Source organism: Equus asinus, chromosome 1 (genome assembly GCF_041296235.1).
Source record: "Equus asinus isolate D_3611 breed Donkey chromosome 1, EquAss-T2T_v2, whole genome shotgun sequence".
Lineage (NCBI taxonomy): Eukaryota > Metazoa > Chordata > Mammalia > Perissodactyla > Equidae > Equus > Equus asinus.
The window spans coordinates 115,248,288-115,270,852 of NC_091790.1; the positions used below are offsets into that span (position 1 = coordinate 115,248,288).

The 22,565-nt window shown below is 38.3% G+C and overlaps 1 protein-coding gene across 7 annotated transcripts in view; it reads left to right on the forward strand.

The window, feature by feature from the left end:
* Window positions 1-22,565, forward strand: part of CD36 (CD36 molecule (CD36 blood group)) — a 263,195-nt gene that overhangs the window by 209,695 nt on the left and 30,935 nt on the right. The window contains exon 2 of one of the 7 annotated variants that reach the window (XM_070506170.1): window positions 12,438-12,554. The exons of 2 other annotated variants lie outside the window; for them this stretch is intronic. The gene's annotated coding sequence lies outside the window, so the exon portion shown is untranslated. Of the gene's footprint in view, window positions 1-733; window positions 864-4,540; window positions 4,837-12,437; window positions 12,555-16,119; window positions 16,219-17,565; window positions 17,964-22,565 lie in introns of those variants that run through there. 4 more of the 7 variants (XM_070506146.1, XM_070506166.1, XM_070506169.1 and 1 more) reach the window with 4 other exon arrangements.

The following is a 22,565-nucleotide window of genomic DNA, read 5'->3' on the forward strand; positions in this document are numbered from 1 at the left end:
ATTTAAGCAAATACTAATGTTATCAAGACGGTATGACAGCCCAGTATTTTAAAACGGCTGCTTTGGAGAAAATCTAGCATTTTGGGAACTGATAATTATTTCCTAATATTTATTATTTAAGTCCATAAACGTTCCCCCATATATATTTTGAGCTACTTTCATTGGAGTATTCTGTTGTCTGCAGACAGAAGCATCCCAGTTGATGCAACCACAGCTCAGCACTCTGACCTTGAGCCAGTCCCTTAACCTGTCAGTCCTTTTGCATCTCAGTGAATGGTGTCTGGCCTGTGGTAACACCCTCAGTGTTAGCCATTAGGATAACATGACACAGAAAACGAGCTTCTGATAAGACTGTCATTTCACAGATTAAATTCAAAGTGATATTACAAGCAATAAAAACGGTGATGTGATTATTTTAAAAGGCAGTCAACAAACAACAAAACTATATCACCTTCCCTTCAGTCAGATTCTGGAAGGTGAGAGCGACTATTTCACCAGAAGCAGCTTTGGATGTATTTAGCCTGAAGGAGGAAGGGGCACAAGATACCATTCGGGTGGCGTTTACAATTGTATTTGAGTGACTATTTGCCCAGTCGTCTCATTCCAGGAGGTTGCCCGTATATCTGAACACGTATTCGTAGGTTTAGCTGTTGAAACTCGGTGAAGCTCAGGGAGAGAGGAGCCTGGCCCCGGGCACTCTGCGAGTCACCTCTGTGACAGAGCTGGGCAGGACTCTGCTCCTCGTTGCCTAATCGGGTTGAGCAACAGGGAAGAGGGAGAGACTGCAGGAAACTCTGCCTCACCAAGGCCAGAGCGAGGCTGCCCAGGAGGGAGCCGTCCTCACGAGGCCCTGCGTCTGTCAGGTGAGTAGGGCTCGGAAATGAGCATGGCCCGAGACCTTTCTATTTAGGGGGTGCCTGTAGAGCGCATTTTAAAACGAGTGATCTGGGCTCATCAAAGGACTTTAAAGGGAGGGGAATCAAGGAGATCAGGCGAAGATCATTGCTTCTAAAAAGCCAACGTCCGAAACACAGGGCTACAAAGTAGGCTACGGACAATTTTGAAATGTTTTATGGTGAAAAGTAGAAGAACAAATAGAAGAACAAAAAAAATTTTCTTTCAAAGTCTTTTCCTCTGTGCTTTCAAATGGAAATAAATTTTCCCCTGCATTTAACGTCTTTAAATAAGAATGCATTACTTAAGTTTCCATCTTATTGTGCATGAGTATTTATACAACCTCAGGGTTCTTGTTTCCTTAGGTCTGAAGAATGTTTGCTTTCTCTAACCCCATAGCATTCACAGTAAGATGATACGCTTTATCCATAGTAACAGACATACAAATATACTAAGATCTTTTAAGAGTTTACATTACTTAGTATAACATGTAAATATGTAACTGTCAAAAATACTTACGTTTTGACATATTTAGTCTGACTAGTCTTACATTGAAAAACCATCAAAGAACCTTCAAAGCTATATATACACCTTTACTTTTAGTCTTCATTATTTTCAAATTAAATTGGTATGTTTTTATAAGTCAATGTATTTGCCCTCATTTTCTAAATTTAAACGAGCCTTTATCTATAACAGTGGCAAATAATAAAACAGAAATGCTTATAAAATGCATCCAGTATGGTTTTCTTCTTTTTTCAGCATTAAGTATAACTTTTGTGCTTTGAAGCAGAATTCTTAGTTTTCGCTTGTGCTTTTTTATGTAAGCGAAGTTATAACTTTTGGCAGTTTAACATGAATTGCTTTTGAATTCTAAGGTGAAAGTACTTTTTTTTCCCCTAACACTGCATGAACATAGCAGGCACTCAATTAATTTGAAATGAATTTTCTCTAATCTTATCTATTTTGACATTGTCACACAACTTTCTTTTTTTTTTTAAGGAAGACTAGCCCTGAGCTAACATCCACCACCAATCCTCCTCTTTTTGCTGAGGAAGACTGGCCCTGAGATAACATCTGCTCCCATCTTCCTCTACTTTATATGTGGGACGCCTACCACAGCATGGCTTGCCAAGTGGTGCCGTGTCTGCACCCAGGATCCGAACCGGCCAACCCTGGGCCGCCGGAGCGGAACGTGTGCGCTTAACCGCTGCGCCACCAGGCTGGCCCCTAAATTTGTTTTAACTATAATCTGTATATACAAGTAATGAAAATAATTCTAAAGCATCAAAGTAACATAACAAAACACATCTGCTGAGGGATTTATATCGATGAAAGGTGAGGATTTAGATGTGAGCAAGAAAGAGCTTGCACTTAACCTCACGTCTTTAGGGCTTCCTGCTACTCTGAGATTACTGCTCACCTGGATGCATACACTCAAGGTCACTTATTCCATACTAATGCAGGAGATCTTAGCATTTACTTAATTTTCCATGTCAGTTATCTTCTGTGTAAAAATGTGGTTAACAATACCTTATTATAGGACTTTTTGTAGATTTAAGTGACACATGGAAGCATTTAGCATGACACCTGACCCATGGGAATATGTTAATAAGTAATTGTCCTCTTCCTTATGCTCTCCTAGAACTTTTCAAGTTGTCCCACGTCAGGGGGAAGAAACAGAATATACTAAATAGAAATATTTTATTTTTATGTCTAATAATTTATGTTAAAAATGAAAAAAAAATTAAAATAAAATTTGAAAAGTCAAAAGAGCACTGGAACCAGAATAGTTTCAAAAAATTAACTTCACTCTAGTAAGAGAGTACAGTGTATGGGAATCAAAAAGAGGTGTAAGTTATTCCAATTATCCAGTAACTTTATTGACTAGCATTGCTGAACAAGAACAAAGAAGAATAGTGACATACACAAAAAATTAAAGCCATACGTCAGCAAGTGCCAGGCCAGAACCTGGGAGAAGATATCTGAAAGAGACAATAACTGGAGAAAATGGAAACATGGGAGAAAGAAAGCAATCCTGGAGTCGCGGGTTTCTTGTTTTCTTTTTAATACCCCTTAGGGCAAAGTAGAACAAGCATTTCCAGCTCCCTGGGTCTCTGAAACCTCATCTGTTAAATGATCAGGGCCTAGATGATTCCTAAGATTCCTTCCACTTCTGCCATGTGACGGTCACGCACGAGAGAGAAACAATGTGCCACAGGTAGAAGTGGCTGAGAGGTCTTTGAACCAAGGGCCACAGCTATTTGCATCTGAGTAGAAGTGGATGTCCTGTGACCGGGAGACTTAGTGGTGTCCGCCCTGGGATCTTTATGTAGAGTTGTCCTCTGTGTGCGAGCTCCATTTCTAGAACGGTAAGTGTTGCTAAACTCTGCAGGCCAATTTGGGCGTGCACTGCTATTGGGTTATCTCGATAAATGTCGGTAGCCTTCAATAAACAGCAAGGAGAGCTACTGACCTCCTCCCCAAGACAGGTCCAGGGAAGGTCCTCTCAGACTGGTTTCTGACCAAAACAAGCAGGACCCCAATCTGTCCCACGTGCTCCGTGAAGTCCCCACTCTCTGTCCTTTTCAGTGTCCCTTAGTTCTCACAGGAAAGATTCATCAGAGGGACACACTTAACATGCTAACTACGAATTCAGCTAACCACCCAGTCAGCCCGGCAACCAGGAACCCCTGCGATCAAGAGATAGACAATAGACAATGGGCCGTTTATGAACTGAGCCTCAGGCAACTGGGCTTGGTGGGTTTTTACAGCCTGTGACATGAGGGCAGGGAGTTAGCTGGTAAAATGCCTCGCCAGTTCATAAATCTTTGAAACCATTCATTTGACCAGTGAAAACCTCATTGTTACATTTGTTGCACAAATTTCCAGGTTCTAGGAGAGAGAGAGGACTCAATTATGGATTTTGATTACATGCGAAGTAAACAGTTCTAGAACGAATGTTCCTAACAAGGGTGGCTGTCCACTTTGCTAAAGTGGATTAAAACTACTCAATACTGACACTCTCTATTTTATGTGGAAGTATTTGAAGTGTGTTACCAAAGACCTCAGAGCAGGGTTCGTGCTTTCTTCCTCTTCGTGGTAGTGTCTGGGCACATCGTGGTCGCATGATAAATCTTCACTGAGTATGTGTGCGTCGGAGGATGCATTTATTACCTTAAGTGATACAGGAAAATTCACCCAGTTTTGTCTAATTTAGCACGTACTACAATGACTTGATTTGTTTTGAGAGTGACTTTATTTTTGTTTTAATTATTCGTATTCTTATGAATGGCATATATAATAGTATATCCACCAAATTTTGCTCTCTTAGTTCTCCTACATGTCAAAAGAATGTCAAAGCTATTGTACACCTGAGCTTGTTGATGTTCAAGCCCCGTCCAAGGTCACTCTCTTCTCCAGCTTCCCATAAAGTAGAATACTCGCCGACACGTCGTTTCTTATCGTAAAGACCAGCGTGCATGTTGTTAGACGGTGCCTAGGAGGACTGCAAAGCCATATAACAAAGACACAGGATGGGAGGCGTCAAGGGAATTGCTATGAGAACATAAGTAGGAAGATCCCAGGAGAGGTAGCTGCCTCTGTGTTCTTTTAAACGTCACAGAGTAATTGTTTCTTTTTTTTTAAGGAAAGAAGCAGGGTGAAGAGCAGCTTGTTTTCAAGCTGCAGAGGTTGGCAAACACTGCCTGCAGGGTTTACTTTGGTTTAGCAAATCCCACTGCCTCCCTGGAGTGTCAGTCAACATTCCACAGCCATTCTTGAAGAGCAGGAGGTGGGGCTGACTGATGGACAGCAGTGGTTTGACCCAGCACTCGGGGCAAACACGACCAGTGTCATCAGTGTGAGTGCCGTTGTCTTCCAACCAGCATTTCGCATGTGTGTTAACGGTGGTGGCCTTGCACTCCGTCAGTGGACTTCTAACTGGTAATTACACCTGTGTAATCGCTGTGAAGTGTTCTAGCCTAACAATGTAGGGCTGGAGACTGGCGCCTGCGATGCTAAGATCTCTTACTTTGGTCTGATTTTTGCTTTGATCCTGTCTAGTTCAATCTATGCTTGAATTTCTCTCTTCTCTTAGGGAGTTGAGGATATAAGATAGGAGAGACACTCAGGCGCCCTGTCCTAAGCTTTTAGTAAGAAGGTGTATCCAAAAGAAAGTAGAAAGAATTGGTGAGGTGTGATAACTTGACTATGATCTTGTCAGTATTAACTACAATACTGTGATAAGAGGACCTTCCAAAATATTTGAAATTATCCTAACCCTCTAACATACAAGCGTTTACATACATGCAGCAATGGAGGAATTTCTTAACAGGACAACATATTAAAAGGGAAAATTCCTGTGCAACTGCATTTTCTCCTTAAGACTGTTAAATTGTAGATGGTCAGTTTCTACCTGAAAATGCAATGATAATGAATATCATCAGTTCTGGACTCTCTCATCTTAAGATTGTAAGGCACAGTGGTTGTCTTCTCAGTCTTGGAGACGGAAGAATCTATTCTTCCCCACTTCTTAGTCAACAGTAACCTGTAGAGGTCACAGGCGGTTTCGCTTGCTGGCGTTCCTGGCGTGGCCCTAGTCAACAGGTGGCTGCTTGTTTGAGAAGTGACTTTCAACTTCACCCCTCAGTTGTCATATGGTAAACCTGACTTGGATCTTTGATGCAGCAGCTAACAGGATATAGGAAGTAATGATAAAAATTTACTCATTATATTAAAGCCAGGTTTCAATTTGCAAATCATTCCTACGATGTTTTCCATGGTAAGAACTAGCTACATGGGATGAGAATGGGAGGCATACAAACACAGGTACTAGAATTAAGTGAAGTTTTACAGATTCTGGGCATAATCATTTTACTGGTCACGTATAGCCATTTCTACTGACGGCATTTTATTTCGACCTGCATTGTGATACAATGTTCTGTAGGGTGAACCAATATTTGTGTGCCTCGAGTTTATTTCATGGTGGTTATCTTAAATAGCCAGAAACTGAGCCTTGTGAATTAAAAGAGAGCACTAGACACAGTGGCCTGCCTCAGTGGGCAAGAAAGGGGGCTGAAGAAAGTATTTAGCACAGGCAAGGAGAGGAAATGTTAGTCCCAGCTCCTCCAACACATAATTCATGGCCTTGCTTGCACCTCAGACCTATACAATTCTACTTGACATTTGGGTAGTATACGTTGCTATTTAAGCATTCTAGATGAGCCATAATTAAATATTTCAATGTAAGATCACAAGCAATTACTGATTTACAATTAGGTATGTTGCCTAAATGTAAATAATTAGAAAGCAAAAAACATTGAAATGACATTCTGTATAGTAATGCTACTAAACAGATATTTTTTATATTAAAAGGCAAGGACTTCATGAATGCCAGCGTTATGTAAATAACTTTGTCTTTAGAGAGTTGGATTATGTGTTGCATCTTGTTTATTCATTCAACAAATATTTGTCTGCCCAACACATACTAGGCACTGGCCATTTCCTGTACCTAATTTTATCCACTTAGCACTTTGAGTAACCAATTAATTCCCCAGTACAAATATTATTATTATTTAGCACATTAAATGGATATCAATATGGGGGGCATTTTCTAAGGGTCCTTGCTCTACTGAGTAATCAGAGAATCCTCCACTGATTCTGGCACACAAATTTTCATCTTTCTCCCTTAAGGATAATGAAAGATCAGTGGACTCCTAAGTCTGTGAAGTCTTAGGTTGCTTAGAAACTTGGTGACTATGGGCTTGCTATGGCAACCCAATTTATCAGTGAATGCAAAACTGACTCAGCCGTGCCAAATCTCCATATTTTGCTGGTAAAAATATTCAGATAAGCTCTTCTATCATTTCAGTATGTTTTATTATTTACAAAATCAAACTAAATAATATTACAATTTACCAAATTTTGAAAATAGTAATTTATAGTTTATCATAACAACTACATGAAAATTGAACTTAAATTCACTACGTAATTTTAGTGATTTAAAATGTATTATCTTCTGGTTACTATCCCATTGCCTAAGCTTGCATTTATATATATATATATATATATATGATTTGCATTAAATTAAAGGCACAAGAAAATAAGACTAGTATAGTATGTTATGTATGTGATGATAAAAAAACTCGGTATATTTGACTTCTATCAATAGTCCTATCCAGATAATCTTTAATTTTATCTATATGTGTATATGTCGTATGTTTTAATGATATTTTCCATTTACATTATTAACTCCTTATTTCCATATAAATATAACAAATGTGTCACCATATTATTTCTCAGTAAAATCTTATGCCTTAAGTAATATATCATGTAATCTGACACACAAATGTATTCGAGAATTAATTTGCTTGTAAAGCACATTTTTGCAATAATAGAAAAGGCAGTAGGGGACCTATTCTCATCCTTATTTTGAGTATTTGCCCCCTACAGTACATCCTCAACTATTTTGCCCTTTCTGGTTTTAGGCATGTTTTCAGATTTTAATAACACTATTTTTTTTACGTATTCATGCTATGTCTAAACTGTAAACTTCTTTGTACCTCTTCATATGCAGGCCTTGTATTTATCTTATCTCCCTGTTGATTCTAACTTTGGTGTATTTATCATAGTCAATAGCTGAGGGAGAGCCAGCAGCCTCTCCTGAGAGCAGCCTGCTACGAGTTCTATCTACTGTCCTTTTCTCCCGGGTTTTGGCATTTATGCATTTTGTTTTGATATTTAAGAGTTCATCAAGTAAACGTTCTCTTGGGAGCAAAAGAAAGAGTCTGACAGGTTTTCATGGGACAATGATACATTTGGCAATATGTGAAATCTTTCTTCATACTTTATTCCTTTCCACAGAGTTCTGCAATTGAATTTTTTTATTTTTTGCATCTTCTAGTATGGTATGTCAGTTCAACCGGGCAGTGGCCACCTTATGATGATATGTCTCATCTCACAGATGGAAACAAGTACACAGACAGCACGTCAGCCATTTTTCTCGAATTACCTGCTCTCTGCTCAGAGCCCCAAGGACTAGCACACTAGCCCCTCGACAGAGATGCATTTTGTTGTCAGATAAAGGCCCACTGTTTTTAAAAAATAAATGAGCAGCCCAGAACAAAGCCACTGAATAACCCAGAGGAATCAACCCGTTAGCAAGGGATTACACATGCTGGTCTACAAGGAGATAGCAGATTGGCATGTAAAAAATTAGACGGGTGAGTGTCATATTCAGGAGACTTGGAAAGAGTTTTTAATAGGCCCCCCAAAAAAACCCCAATATAGCCACTTATTAATGATCTACATTTAAAATTTAATCATGGTTTCTGTGTGATTTAATTATTTTAATACATTTTAGAAAACTTTGTTTTGCTCAATATGTCTATTCTTGGCAACGGACACATAGACACACTGCGTACGTTAGATTGTTTAAAACACTTGGGTGAAGCTGTTGTGTAGGAGCGTGGCATGCATCCTTGCACGGCAGTTACAAAATATCTTGGAATGGAGCAACGAAAGCCCTCTATAAGAACATTGTTTAATGTGGAAGAATCAGATTATTTACCTGTTCAGTACATTCATATTTTTGCTTACAGCAGGTTACATCTGTTCTTATTCCATTACATGCCTGGTGTCTACTATCTATAAAAAATACACGTCTGGAAATTAACCAGTCCTTTTAAACTTGATGTCAGGTAACTTGGAAAAGCAAAGATCCCTCTTCTCCTACCAGAGCATTTCCCAGACCTGCGTCTCTTTTGATCTGTGCTGTGCTACCTGTAGCATAGTTCCTTTGAGCATCTGTTCAATGCATATTTGAGCACCTTCTATGGGTCAGGCACTAGTTCAGAATCTAGGATATGGCAGTAAACACTCCCAGCAGTTCCCAGTGAGTACATTTGAGGGGGTTTCATTGTGACCTTCTTCCTTGCAGCTCACGAATGAACAAATAAATGAGGCACTGAGCTTTTTTGTGACACTTTCTGTGAGTAGGACACTAAAGTTCCTGGAGATATACAGATGGGTAAAATAAAGTCACATGGTATTTTACATGTGCTTAACATTATATTAATGCCTCTGTTTGTTGCATATAGTGTAGAAAACCATATGGCAGAGATGTTTTTTTAGGGGCCTGTGGGTTTCATGTTTCTTGCCCACATTCAAAGAGCTGGGACTTTGCTTAGATGTTTTTCTTTAAAGTACATGTGATCAAAGTCCTCATTTTACATAAAATCTCTGTGTATCAGTTTGGGTGCTTTCAACTCAAACTAGCTGAATGGATACGGGGATTTTTGGGGGCCCTAGTAATCGTAAACTCCAGAGTTAGCTTCAGGCACAGTTGGATCAAGCTGCGGCTCTTTCTTCTTAATTCCCTCTGCTCTCCCCTTTACTTGGGTGGTGGCGTTGACCCAAGTTGACTTTCCTCAAGGTTCTAAGATGCCCCATGAGTGCTGAACCAAGGAGCTGAGCTTTTGTGAGTCTTGAGGGGAAAATGCATGTTCTTATAACACTTCCTATTTATGAAGTAAACGAAAATACTAAATAGAACATTGGTGTTTTTAGAGGCAATACCATGTTAATACATGAATCATAAATCAAAATATGGAGGCAGCCTTTGAATCTTCCCTTCTGAATTCAGTATTAAAGGGCGCCTCTGAGAGCAAAGTCAGCCTCTCACGGCTCCTGGAACACAGGCTGCCCCTCTACACAGGATGCGCCAAGACCTGAGGATGTGCACTTCTTGAAGAAACATTTCTATCTCTCTTTCCCCTGGGAAATTCTTAAGCATCTTGATAAGCATATCCCTTAAAGATTATGATTCAGTCAATCAAAATGGCTGAATTCAGTCAGATTTATGACGCTTCATCTTTAACTAAAAATTAAAGCCAGTCCCTGAAAACACATCTTTAACACACAGGTATTGGAATTTTTCAAAAACAGATATTGTCTATTCTCAGTTTAAGTTTTACTCACCTAGGATTGAATAAAGATTGTCTGAAAAAGTGACATAGGCAGTGGTAGAATATTTTATCATAGAAAGGGTTTTCCAAGTAATTAATTTGCACCAAAAGACTTAAAAAGAAAATCACCACAGTATTTTTTTCTCTAACCTAAATGACACGGCAGAGAAGTCAGAGGAAGTCTAGTAAATAGCACAAATTTAATTTAATCTTCAATTTTTAAGTTTCATAGTTGAGGAATTTAAATATTTTCTACTTATATAGTAGATGAATATATATATGTAATATATATATATTTCTACTTGGTAAATACAAGGTTAAAATAATAAGTGGCATAATAATGTTCAATTTTGACTAAAATAGTTTTCGTAATATTTGGAAACCCATGATCGTGTCTTGAACTGCCATTGGAGGCTGGATACCTTTCAAAGCAGAAATATCTTTTAAATGGATAACGCTTGCCTATCCGTAAAAGGAGGGAAGGACCAAATGAACACGTGGTTTCTGCTAATTTAAAGATGGCTGTGCTTTTGTAAGCACAGCTGCAGTAAGTTAATTTGGATGCAATTCCAAATTCACACACCTAAAACCATGTGTCATTTTGAAAGTATGTTAGAAAGATAAAAATGAGATGTCAAATAGTCAAATAAAAATCACTAGGACAGATAAATGTGGGGTAACCAAAGAAGGAAAGAAGGAAAAATTGAAATAGAGACGATTGTGAAAGAGAGAAGTAATATACTGAAGCTTATTATAAAGATAATATTTTGGAACATGCTTCTTTATAGCATGAGAAATATTTAATGGTTTTTAGTTTTGAGTTGCATGAAATGGTCCGGTTTCCATGTTTTTATGGACTCATTTCACCTTCAAATTTTACTCGCCCTAGCCTTCTTTTCTCCAACCTACTGTGATTACCCCGTTTTCCCTGAGGAGTTGTAGAAAATGAGAGGAAAAACAGGCCTAGCAACGATCTTGGATCATGTCCAGAAAATGTTTCCAGCCTTTGGAATAGCGAAGGATGCTGCTCCGAGCCCTGAGTGTGCAGCTTGGGAAAATAACGATATTCTCAGCGTATTCCCCCTGAACAGGGAAGCGCTGTGCTGTTAACACAAGGGTACACTGAAAGGTGCTCAGACAACACGGAGCATCGTAGTCCACATTTATTTCTTTACTCATGAGCCCGAGGCATTGTGGAGTGGGAGGGGTCGCCTACAGAAATTCCACAACTCAGACACCTCGGGCCCCAAAAGCCAAGGAAACAGTTGTATCCTAGGAACCTCAGAGAATAGATGTACTAATCTACCGGTGCCAAACTAGCAGACCTGGTGGAGTTATGTAAGGGAGACAATCCATAGCAGTGCAGATTCCATACCTACTGTTGTTTACTTAAATTGGGATGCCAGAACAAAGGAGACGAGTGACACTGAGGAATCTGAAAGAGGGCGGTCACAGTAAACGTGTGTCGAGTCCTTGATTGCTTGTTGGAGCACAATGAGGAGAATGGACACTGGCATGAAGACCGGGTTGATACTGCCTCAACCTATGTACTACAGTTAGAAAGGCTGGAAGATTTCTTCCTACTTAACCACAAGGTCAACTGCTTTCTCAAATTCCGTGTCTTTGCTCCATAAGGCGAAGTAAACTTTAATGCTGCTGCTGACGTCTCATATGCAAGTCACATTTCTCTGTCATGCACAGTTTAAGTGTGGAGATTCCAAGGAGAAGGTTTTCCTCTGCTCCCAACAAGTTGTCATCTCTTTCATTCAAGCAGATAATCGGCTAGCACAGACATGTGCAGGATAGTGGCTGGGTTTTGAAGTTTTAGAATTATTATGAATTTATATGATATCTGTCTTATGCATTATAGAGCAGCGGTCTCCCACTTTTTATTCTAATGTTTAGGATTTCTAGAATATTCTCACAGAAATATATAAAGAAAGCAATTTATGGGACTGGCCCCTTGGCCAAGTGCTTAAGTTCACGCTCTGTTGTGGCGGCCCAGGGTTTCACTGGTTGGGATCCTGGGCGCAGACATGGCACTGCTCATCAAGCCATGCTGAGGCAGCGTCCCACATGCCACAACTAGAAGGACCCACAACTAAAATACACAACTATGTACTGGGGGGATTTATGGAGAAAAAGGAAGAAAGAAAAAGAAAACAGAAGATTGGCAACAGTTGCTAGCTCAGGTGCCAATCTTTAAAAAAAAAAAAAAGAAAGCTATTTAAACGATCCAGAGCATTTCCAGGAAAACTTTTGCTTCTGCCAGTTTTATCATACATATATATATAAAAGACAGACTCACCCTTGTGGTTACTATGTCTCTTTATTAAATGGAACAAAAATCACTTTGTCTCATTATCCATCTGATTCCTTTAGATACATTTTTCTGTTCTTACACACTCATCACACTCTTCAAACTATATGAGCACAAATTACCCTGACAACTGGGCTGATTATAGCATTTTCTTGCGTTTCCTAGTATCGTTTAAATCTTGACTTTTTTTCCTCTTCTTAGAGAGCTAAGTCAGCGTTGCTAACGGTTTAAGTAAAGATTAGGTCTGCCAACGTTTTCAGATTGCCCATGAGATTTGCATAGTGACCTGGCCGTGCCCACAGGGGACTCTCCAGGCTCAGGGCTGTCTCTGTCATCTCGCCTCCCAGCTCCCACCAGGGCATCTAGTAAACACGTGGGTAAGCATGCTTTTTATGTTTTTATTGTAGTGTGTTTGCTTTCCTCCTGTGTTTCAGTTCCTTAGACCACATGGTTTAAATCAAAACTTCAATTCCCTTGATATTGTGCATTTTATCTTTAATAATGTCCTTGAAATTTTCTTTTAAAGATGATATTGGAAACCTCCATTTTACTCTCTCAAGCTTTCACTGCCTTACATCGTACTGTCAGCTCTTGTGCATTTAATATTCTCTGTTTAAATTCTGTACATATATATTTACTTATTATTCTTGCCTGTGGAGCCCCTCCTCACTATTCAAAACAGGTAGAATATGCCATTGGTTTAATACTTCCATAAACAACCAAGGCAGCAGTTGAAAAAATAGATATGTGTTCATAAATATATACGGCCACATAGAATCGTGTCTATACATGTGCATAAGTATGTGTGTGTGCATAAAATCTCCATGGTTAGTTGTCCCCAAGGATTATTGTGATAAAACAAATTTTACTTTACAGTCTTACACTGGTAACGAATGTATTGAGGTAGTTCACAGGGCTTTAGAATGGATTTTATTTATTTAATCTCAAAATCATTCTGTTATTGTCACATATAGAATATGTTCACTGTTCATTCCTTGTTTGTGGTCTTTAGATATCATTTTCCTCTCCATCTAATATCAGCTTATTTAAAATTATTCAATTTCTATAAATGTGTTGAAAAGAATATGTAAAATTAGGTATCGATGAAGTATTTCCATCTTTTGTTGTTGTTGTTTTTTTCTTTCAGAAAAGAGCGTAGCTCTCCAGTCAGTCTGTGTGGGTTTTCATTGCTGTTTTTGGCAAATTCTGGCTGTGTGACCACAGCTGCTTGTCTGCAGAGCCTGGTCAGGTGGTGTGACAGGTCAACGAGGCAACGTGTGAGATGCTTTAGTTTCACAACTGGCAGATGGCAAGCCCCACTGTGTGTTAACTCTGTTCTTGTGTCATCATCGTTTATTTATAAGTCTGTGCTTTCCCGTACAATCTAGAATTGCCATGCATCTTAGACCAAGATTCTTCTTTTCATTTGCTGAACTGTAAAAGAAGAAATGAATCACTTTACAAATTTTGCCTACTGCGTAGAAGCTGCCTACAGCTTTACGTTTTTAAGTTTAAATCTGCCATCTGATTTGATCTTCAGCTTGAGGGTGTAGGTAGACTCTGTGGCTATCCTCTTTGAGAGAGGGGAAATCAGGAATATGATGACTGTGTGTCACCCAGTTCACAATCCCGTTGTTAATCAAGCTGTGATCAGACGTCGGGTCACGTGATCGCGCTTCTGGAACTCTTACCATGCATCTATGGTCTGCTTCCCAAATATGTTGCAATATTTATGTTACTCAACTTACTTTACTCTTCCTCTTTTCCTTCACGAGCGTCAAATTCCATGAATCAGCTTATTTAAAAATACCGTTATAAGGGTTTTAAAAATCATACAAATGCTGGAAGAGAGTTTATTTTTCATATTCCGGAAGTGGAGAAAGATTTTCAAAGCATGACACAATACTTAGAAGGAAATTACTGTGAAAGTTAGTGGCATAAAAATTGAAAATTTTGGTAACTTAAAAATACTATAAAAGTTAAGAACAGTCAAAAATTTTAAAAAATTGTCAAATGTCAGAAGACCGGCTATTTCCTTACTAATTCATGAGGAAAAGACAAATCTGTTGAAAAAAAGATGAACAAGGATATTATCACAAATATTTTAAATATAAATGGCCAATGTACTTAAGAAAACAGATTAAACTTCACTCAGTCAAATATTTACCAATAAAAAAAGTATTTGTTAACAACTTAAAGTTCAGTGTAAACCAGAGTGAGTGATGTATGCAGACAGGAATTCTCGCACACTGTTGTGTACATGCGTGAACAGAAATTTGGTAAAACTCTCCCTACAAAAAATAAAAGGACACAGTTTTGACCCAGAAATTTTACTTTCTGCTGTTTACTGGTGTCCTAGAACAGGTAACAAAATTAGGGGTCCATGAAGTTTTAGGATTGTTTTCATAAGGTCAAAGAACTAGAGACAACAAAAAATATTCATGCAACAGGAGACTGGTCATTTAAAGGACAGTACATCATTTACTCTGGAATATTTTTCAATAATGGAAAAAGAGACAGGTCTGTCAGTGATCTCAGAACATCTCCAAGGCACACAGCATGAGTGGAGGCAAGTTGCAGAAAGTATGATTCAGTGTGTGTATTATCCCACACACACATGTATATGGTTTAAAATTCATAACATAGCTGGGGGTGTGGGAACACACCTAACATGCGTTACTTCGGAGGAATAGAATTGGGGGTTGAAAGAGACTTCTTCTTTTATGCTTTTCTATAATTTTCAATATTTCTTACTTGTTCATATTACTTTAATAAATCCTCTAAAATAAAAATTTGCTTAATAGCCAAGGATCACCATAGCAATTATTTATTAAGCAAACACTGTATGTCAGGCTGTGCACTAAGTCCTTCACATTATCACTTTGGATCTTTACAACAACTCTGAGAGGGAAATACTTCCAGTGGGGCTAAGAGAGCTAAAGGAGTTAGCAAGAAGCCAGGCTCTCGAGGAAGTGACGACTTTCAAGTGCAAGCTCAGGTCCGGTTGCTTCCGTAGCAGACGCTCTTCATCCCAATGAAACCACTGCGGATTCGTGCTATGAACAAGCAGCACGATAACCTCTGATTTCTGGTCATCCTCACTCTTTCCAAAATATTATTATGGTTGTGATCACATCATTGTGTGTGTCCATTCCTTCAGCTGAGTACCAGCCATGAGCCTGGTCTGTACTCTTGGCATTCAGCAGTGAACCAAACAGACAAGTGGCCCCTCGTCCTGGAACCAATTTGCTAGCAGAGGCAGAAGCAGGTCAGAAAAATAAGTCAATGGCACGTCTGATGGTGCTGTGTAATCTGCAGAAAACAGCAGGGCAGGGAGAAAGAGGAGGGGCCCCAGGGGAAGGAAACCCCTGTGAGGGCCAGGGAATCGCCACCGTTGAGCGTGGAGCATGGCACACAACTCGCCTTATTTAATTCTTATTGTCACCTTCTTCGTTGGTTCTCCCCCATTTTTGACTAAGAAAATAAGAGTAAGGAGTTATTTAACTCCTAATTCCAGTCAATATAACTAGTGCCTGGTCACATCGGGTTTCACTTGTCTGATTCCCGACCCTATGTGGTCTCTCACCAAAAAAAAGTGCCCGAACTGACTTCAGTAAACCGAATATTTTATGCTTCGTTCTCCTAAATTTATCTGGTGCTATCGTGAATTTCCATCAGACAAGTTAAACCCTCATATAAGTCACATCTCTTCACGATGTTGTGGGCATGTAATCTTTTTAAATGAAAACCCCAACATTCTTTACTCTGAGATGGGTGTAGCACTTTTCTGTCTTATTGTTCAAGGTGTGCATCTTGCTCAAAATCTGAACACATGGTTTCAGATTTTCCTTAGCTTGTGCTTCCTGGGCCTTGTGTGTCAAACTGCCCAGGAGCTGTTGTCTGTGGGACTGAACGCCGAGCATTGGCCTCTGGGAGTGTCTTTTGGATTCTCTGACTGCTCAGGGGAGGGTGTGACATTTCCCTCTCCAGAGACAGTCAGAGAATCGCATGGCGTTAGGCTGCTGATTAAAAAGGATCCAAGTAAGTGCAGGGTCAACTTAGGCGTCAACTTTGCACGCATTTTTCTGAAATATCCTTCTCTAGCAGTCTTCATATTTTCATTATTATTTAACCGGCATTTCAATATGTTTAAAATACGTCCTTTAAAATAGGTCCTGTCTGAAGTCCCGTGACGGTGAGCTATTTCTGAATGGTCACATTGGGCGGGGTGTGTGTGTGTATGTGAGAATTAAGGTTAAGAAGAAAATATATTGAAGCAGCTTATAAATATAACAAAATAGATATTCTTAATCAAAATATTTACTAACTTAGCCTTTACACTACCTTTTCACCTAATACCACAAAGATAAAAGGTCACAGTTACAAGGGAATCATCTTTTTAAGATTGCTGAAATCTCTATAAATCATTCTTTTAAGATGAAAAGCATAAAGCTGCATGAGATTGGGCAAGGCCATTTCTACTTGGCCCTAATTAAGTGGTCTGAAATTTGGGAAACAATCCCAATCTACCTAAGATATTTTATCACTTATTATTAATTTCTAAATAAATGTGTCAGTCAAAATGCCCCAGAAAAAGAGAGTTTCAGATTCCTTTCCAGTTGGACTGCACGGTTGACGTGAAGGAGCCACCACATGCCCCAGGAGCAGCCGGTGGTCCAGCGAGAAGGACTCGTTAACTATGATCTAATGGACTAAATATGTTCTGCCTGCTGTTGTTACGTTGCTTTATTTCAGGCTTGACCTGGAGGGAATTATGCAGCTGATGGATGGCAGTTTAACATTCTGAGATTTTTATTTTGCCTCTGTGATTCCGAGAATTCCTTTCTAAGAATGGATTCTTAATATCGAGGGTCTTTCTTTTCCCCAAAGGGCAAGTCCTTCTGTTTTTATTAGATTTAAAAATAATGACTTTCTTTTGAAGTAACTTAAGTATATACTTTTTTATATTCAAAGGTCATCCTAAATCATGATTCTGTTTCAATGTTGTTTAATCATATTTTGGCTGAAGAAATTTAAGAGAAGTTTAATTTTTTTGTTTTCATAGGAAGATTTTGATGTGCTCTTGAAAGTTCTGTAATATTAACAGAAAATGACAAACAATTGAAACTGTCAGAACAATAGGCTATTTCCTTTTTTAATGTCTGTCATCCTCACTGATTGGCAGTCTCCAATTGTTTTCAAAATTATCAGTCTCAACACAGTCCAGATTAATGCTGTATAGAAAAATGCATTTTGTTTAAACTTCATGAGATGATTTGAGCAAGCTAAGTCATGACAGGGAAGTTAGGCTCAAACTGTTCTCCCCAATTTACACTTTCCACCCGCTGACCCAGTTCATCATCTGGAATGATCGTTGTGTAATAAAGCAGAATAGATTAGAGGCAGCTCAGCAAGTCAGTTTTTTTGTCTCTCCGACCTCTGACTTACTTGGACAGGGAAATGGCCAAGAAAAAAAAAAGAGCTGCTGACTCTCTCAGATATAGGTAATCGGTCCTCACCCGGCCACAAAAATAGACCCGTAGTCCCTGCTAGTAGTGTGATGTGTGTGGGTTTCTTTTTTTTTTCCTCAATTCCTCTGGCAACAAATCACTCATTAGCATCTGACGTTGAGGTCTTTTTTTTTGAAGCATATTTAAACTCACACACTTTATGTAATGAGGATTCAGTGCAGGGCTTTTCTGCAGAATACTATTTGGTTCTACTAAGAGTTACCTATTCAAATGTTGGAGCTTTTGATTGAAAAGTTCTTCTTAGCCTTTTTGCAGGTAAGTCATATGATTCTTTTTAATAAAAGAGAAATTCTCTCTTCCAAATGAGGAGATAGTACTATATCAACACTATTAAGAAGTTATACAACAACAAAAAGCAGTAACTATTTTCTTAAAGCCACTGGGCTTTACTTAAAAATTAGTTTGTGTTGCTTTCCAAGTCATCAATCTTCCTACATCTTATGTTGAAAAAATATTAAAACCTCGTCCAATGGTGAACAACATTTCACTTCTTGATATTTATAACCTTATGTGTATCTCTAAACATTTCTTTGTTAATATTGGAAATGACTTACAATCCAATCTGATTATTGTAAAACTTTCAATGTACACTTAAGCTACACGTGATTTTTTATTTAAATTATGAATGAAAATCATCATAAATAAAAATCAACATAGTAAGATTAGTTGTTTTACATGACTTGCCACTCTTACATCAATGTGCTCTCTAGTATGCAATTGTTAGCTACTTAATACTTTATACAGCCATTAGTTTGTTTAATTTTCTATCAGAATTGCACAATTTTTGGTGAATCTGACTTTGCCTACATGGTTAAATGCAGTGTGTATTTTGTATATGTTCTTACTAAGCATTTTTTAAAAATAAACAAAGATATTGTAATTGCTACTGGGAATGTTAAATTATATTAATTCCAAATAATGACTCTAGATTTAATTAATTAGTGTAAATTGTATAAAGTTTTGTAGAATAAAAATAAACTAAAATTAACATTTTTGGCTATTTAGGAAGCTTATTACAAATGTCAACAAATTATTTTCTTGAATGATGATACCAAGTTTAAGTAAAGGATAAATGATTTTGGGGAAATTAAAAGTTTCAATTTAATTACAGAAAGTGAATTTGTGCCTAACTGTGAATGGCATAGATTCTCTAGATTAAATCTTAGTTTCTGGAATTATCAAGTAACATATTGAAAGATGTTTTTAAAATGTTTGCATGTACTTTTCGGTTCTTCCCCACGTGGTTTAACGTTAGTAATGTCTTTTGAATCTGAAAGAAACATAGCTTTTAATATTGGTTCATAAAATCACTAAAATGAAATTTAAAAAATTTTTATTATGTAGAGAGTTTAATGGTCCATTGAATTTTATGACAGAAAAAAATATGTACAAATTTTTTCATTTACCAGAACAATAAATCATCAAACAATCATCAGATAACAGGTTAGCCTGGGGGGCGTCTCATAATTGAACTGAAGAAGTACTTGGACAGAGTACACTGAAAAATTTGCAATTTACCTTGGAAGTTATAGTTGCCACCCTTATTTTTTATGATAATGTTGGCCATGCTTACTCAAATACGTTTGAATCTTGTGGGTTTTTCTTCCCAAAGAAACTAATTCTGTGGTTATTTTCTAATTTAATCGCAAGGTGTGTTAGTTCACCGGCCCAAGTCATGGCTAAAAGTTTCAAGCAGCATTGTGCTAACCTTGTAGCTACCTTCCCTTTTGCATGATATTCTTAGTTCTTGAACATAGAAAGAATACCTTATCTCATCAGATTTTACTGTAATCTATGTGTTTTGTAAACTATATACATTTATTTGACATTTGCAAGCGTGATGTCTAATACACCCATTTTAGAGAAAATTGAGCCACAGAGAAACTGTAATAGTAAGACCCAGAAATTAACCTAAATTACCTGACTTCAAAGTCCAGACTCTTAACCATTGCAAATCATACCCTCACTGTTTATAGTAGAATTGGGGTGAAAAAAAAAAAGATAGCATTTCCGTTTAGGATTCAAAGATCAAGAATGGCTCTAGATAATCCTTTTTAAAACCCACGTGACTCTAATAAAATGATTTCAAACCTGCAGTAATCCATGTAATCAGATACTCCGAAAAGTACTCCAAATGATAGGCTTGTTTCTAGAAGGATCCTTAGTATAATATGTGAAGTCCAGTATACTTATTGTCTTAATTTCTTAAGACTACCATCAAAGCAAGTTTCAAATTGTAATATTTGAAAAGCGTAATTTAGTGAAGTGTACTATTGTTTTATATTACAGTTGTCTGTAAATTTTTTTCTGTTATGTATTTTTACCTCCATATATTCTGGTAGGATGGAAATCCACATATAAATTAAAAGGATTGTGGTAACTTCAACAAGAAAAGATGTTAGATATCTCCTAGTCTAGTCATTTAGAAATTTTCTACAGAGCCCTCGGTTTCTGCGGGGATGACTCAGAACTCAAGTGAGGTGTGACTGGGTAGGGAAAGGCTGCATTTCCTGCCCCCTTTTACCAAAATAGCTTTTCGTTTCACTGTATTCATATATTGGGATTTCACGTGATTTAATTTGAAACGAGAATTTTCTCTCTGAACAGAAGTTTATGAAGTACTGGTCTACTGACCTTCTATTTCCACATGATGAAATATAACTGGTTTTAAATGATTTATTTACACCCATTTCAACCAGCTTGAATTCAAACGCACATCTTTCTCATGTCTAGGGAATCATGACTTCATGAACACATCTAGATATGGTGTGGGGTAGGAGTGTGAAAAGGACTTTAATTAATTTTGAAGACTGACTTTCAGTGTTCATATCTAGCCTGTTATTGGATTAATCACCTGCTAAATCTCCAAAAATTGGTTTTGTGGGCAGAGATTTATTAGGTAAGGAAGACTGTGTCTCAAAAGAACAGTGTGTGTGCAGTGGAAAACAGAAGTGTGTGGTCTGGTTTTCTAGTCTGAGGAGGAGTGGAAGGCCAGCTAATGGAGAGAATAGGAAATCTGAGGTCCTCGCTCACGAGTGAGACGTGTCACCCAGGTCCTGGCTCCAGTCCACGGCTTAAGGACTCTCATGGTCTGGCGCTTCTTCCAGACCTGTGGTTCACATCCCCCGGAATGTTGCCCCGGGGCCAGGCCTTTTCTGGGTGGAGTTTTCCTGGTAACACAGCTTTATCCACACACAGGAATCGTTGCAGATTCTCTGGAAATTGTGTCTCATTTTCTGACCTATTTATCAGAGCTCAGTCTCTGTTTCTACGACCAGATTTCCGATACCATGGAAAGGCATAACGCTCAGAAGTTCGTTCTAGAAGCACTCCATTAATTTGAGAGCAGAAAAAGAAAAATTCTGTTCTTCCTTCTTTCAAAGATAGCCCAAGGGAATGTGATACACTCACAGATTCTACAAAAGGAATAGGATTTATAATCTATAAACTGAAAGGATACCATTGATTGCCATATAGACTTAAGAAAGTTGTATGTTTTTATTAGATTCATGATGTCCTATAAACAAAAGTGGAGTGTGACATTGGGGATTTCCCATCCCAATTTTTAAATGGGTTTGAAAGACATAGATTTCTGCAGAGATCCTCCCAGAGTTCCCTAAAGTGGGACAGGAGTGTCACATGGGAGTGGAGAAACCAAGTCAGGAAGCAGGATCTCTGGGTCCCCACCACAGCTGCCATCACAGTCGCTCTGCCTGTTGGGCTTCTGTGTAGGAATCTGAGAGAAGAACCAAGTCAGCTGTTTCAACTAAAAACTGCTGACCTCATCTTAGCACCTTACTTTACACATGAGGAAATCGATGGATAGAGAGATTAAGCAGCTTCTCCGTGGTCACCTGACAAGAGAGCAGCAAATCAGTTTCTGGTTTAATCTGCTGATCTCAATTACACCGGGTTGGTTCCCCGTATTTTGAGGGCTGCCTTAAGTATAACTTGCAAATGAGAATTGGGGGATAGTGTACGAAATGGGTGTTCAGCAAAGTATTGCTTGATAAGCTACCCTGACTATGATTATTTGTTCACAGTATACAGAACACCAAGATGATATTCTCTACTTGGCAATTATTATGGTTGTTTAAAAGATTATGTTTAGAGAAAATTGTAAGGCACTATACCATTATGCTTTGCAAAGGAAATTGTGCTTGATAATATCTAAACCTTATATCAGCCTTAAATACCTTGTTCCATTGCATCAGGACAACCCTGGCCAGAGGGCATGGAAGCTCCTCCACACTCCACCCCAAGCAGTTAACAAAAAGCCAACCTAACTTGCTCAGTGAGACCTAAAATAACACAGGGAAAATAAATCACTTGTTAAGCTAATGTGTTTTTCATTTACGTTGGAAAAAACGTGATGTTAATGACTATTCAAGCTTCTTGGCCACCAGCACCTCAGTGTGAATGAGTTGGTTGCATCCTGATTTAAGTGGAAGCACCCTAGGTATAAGGCATATGTAAAAGGGAATCCCAAAGGGTAAGAAAGAGTAAAAATAAATTACCATAAAAAATTTTGTAACATTTATCTTTCTCCATTTTGGGGAAAAGTCTTATTTATTTCCTTACCATAATTTTCTTAGCTATGCAACTAATACATTTGGAAAACTAAATGGTTCCTCAAGTGGAAATAAATACCAAAAAAATCCTAAGAGTGGTACTTCTGTTACAGCAGGGCTATGGAGGGAAAATCTGAGACCATAACCAAGTACCATGTTTATTATTACTCTTAACAGTGTTCACAAAAATGCTCTGTGGGTGCCTGTTTTTTGTCTGCAGCCTCCATTCTGGGGGCATTTACGTTTTCTTTGGTCACGAACATTTTCAAGTGGGAATGTGGATGAA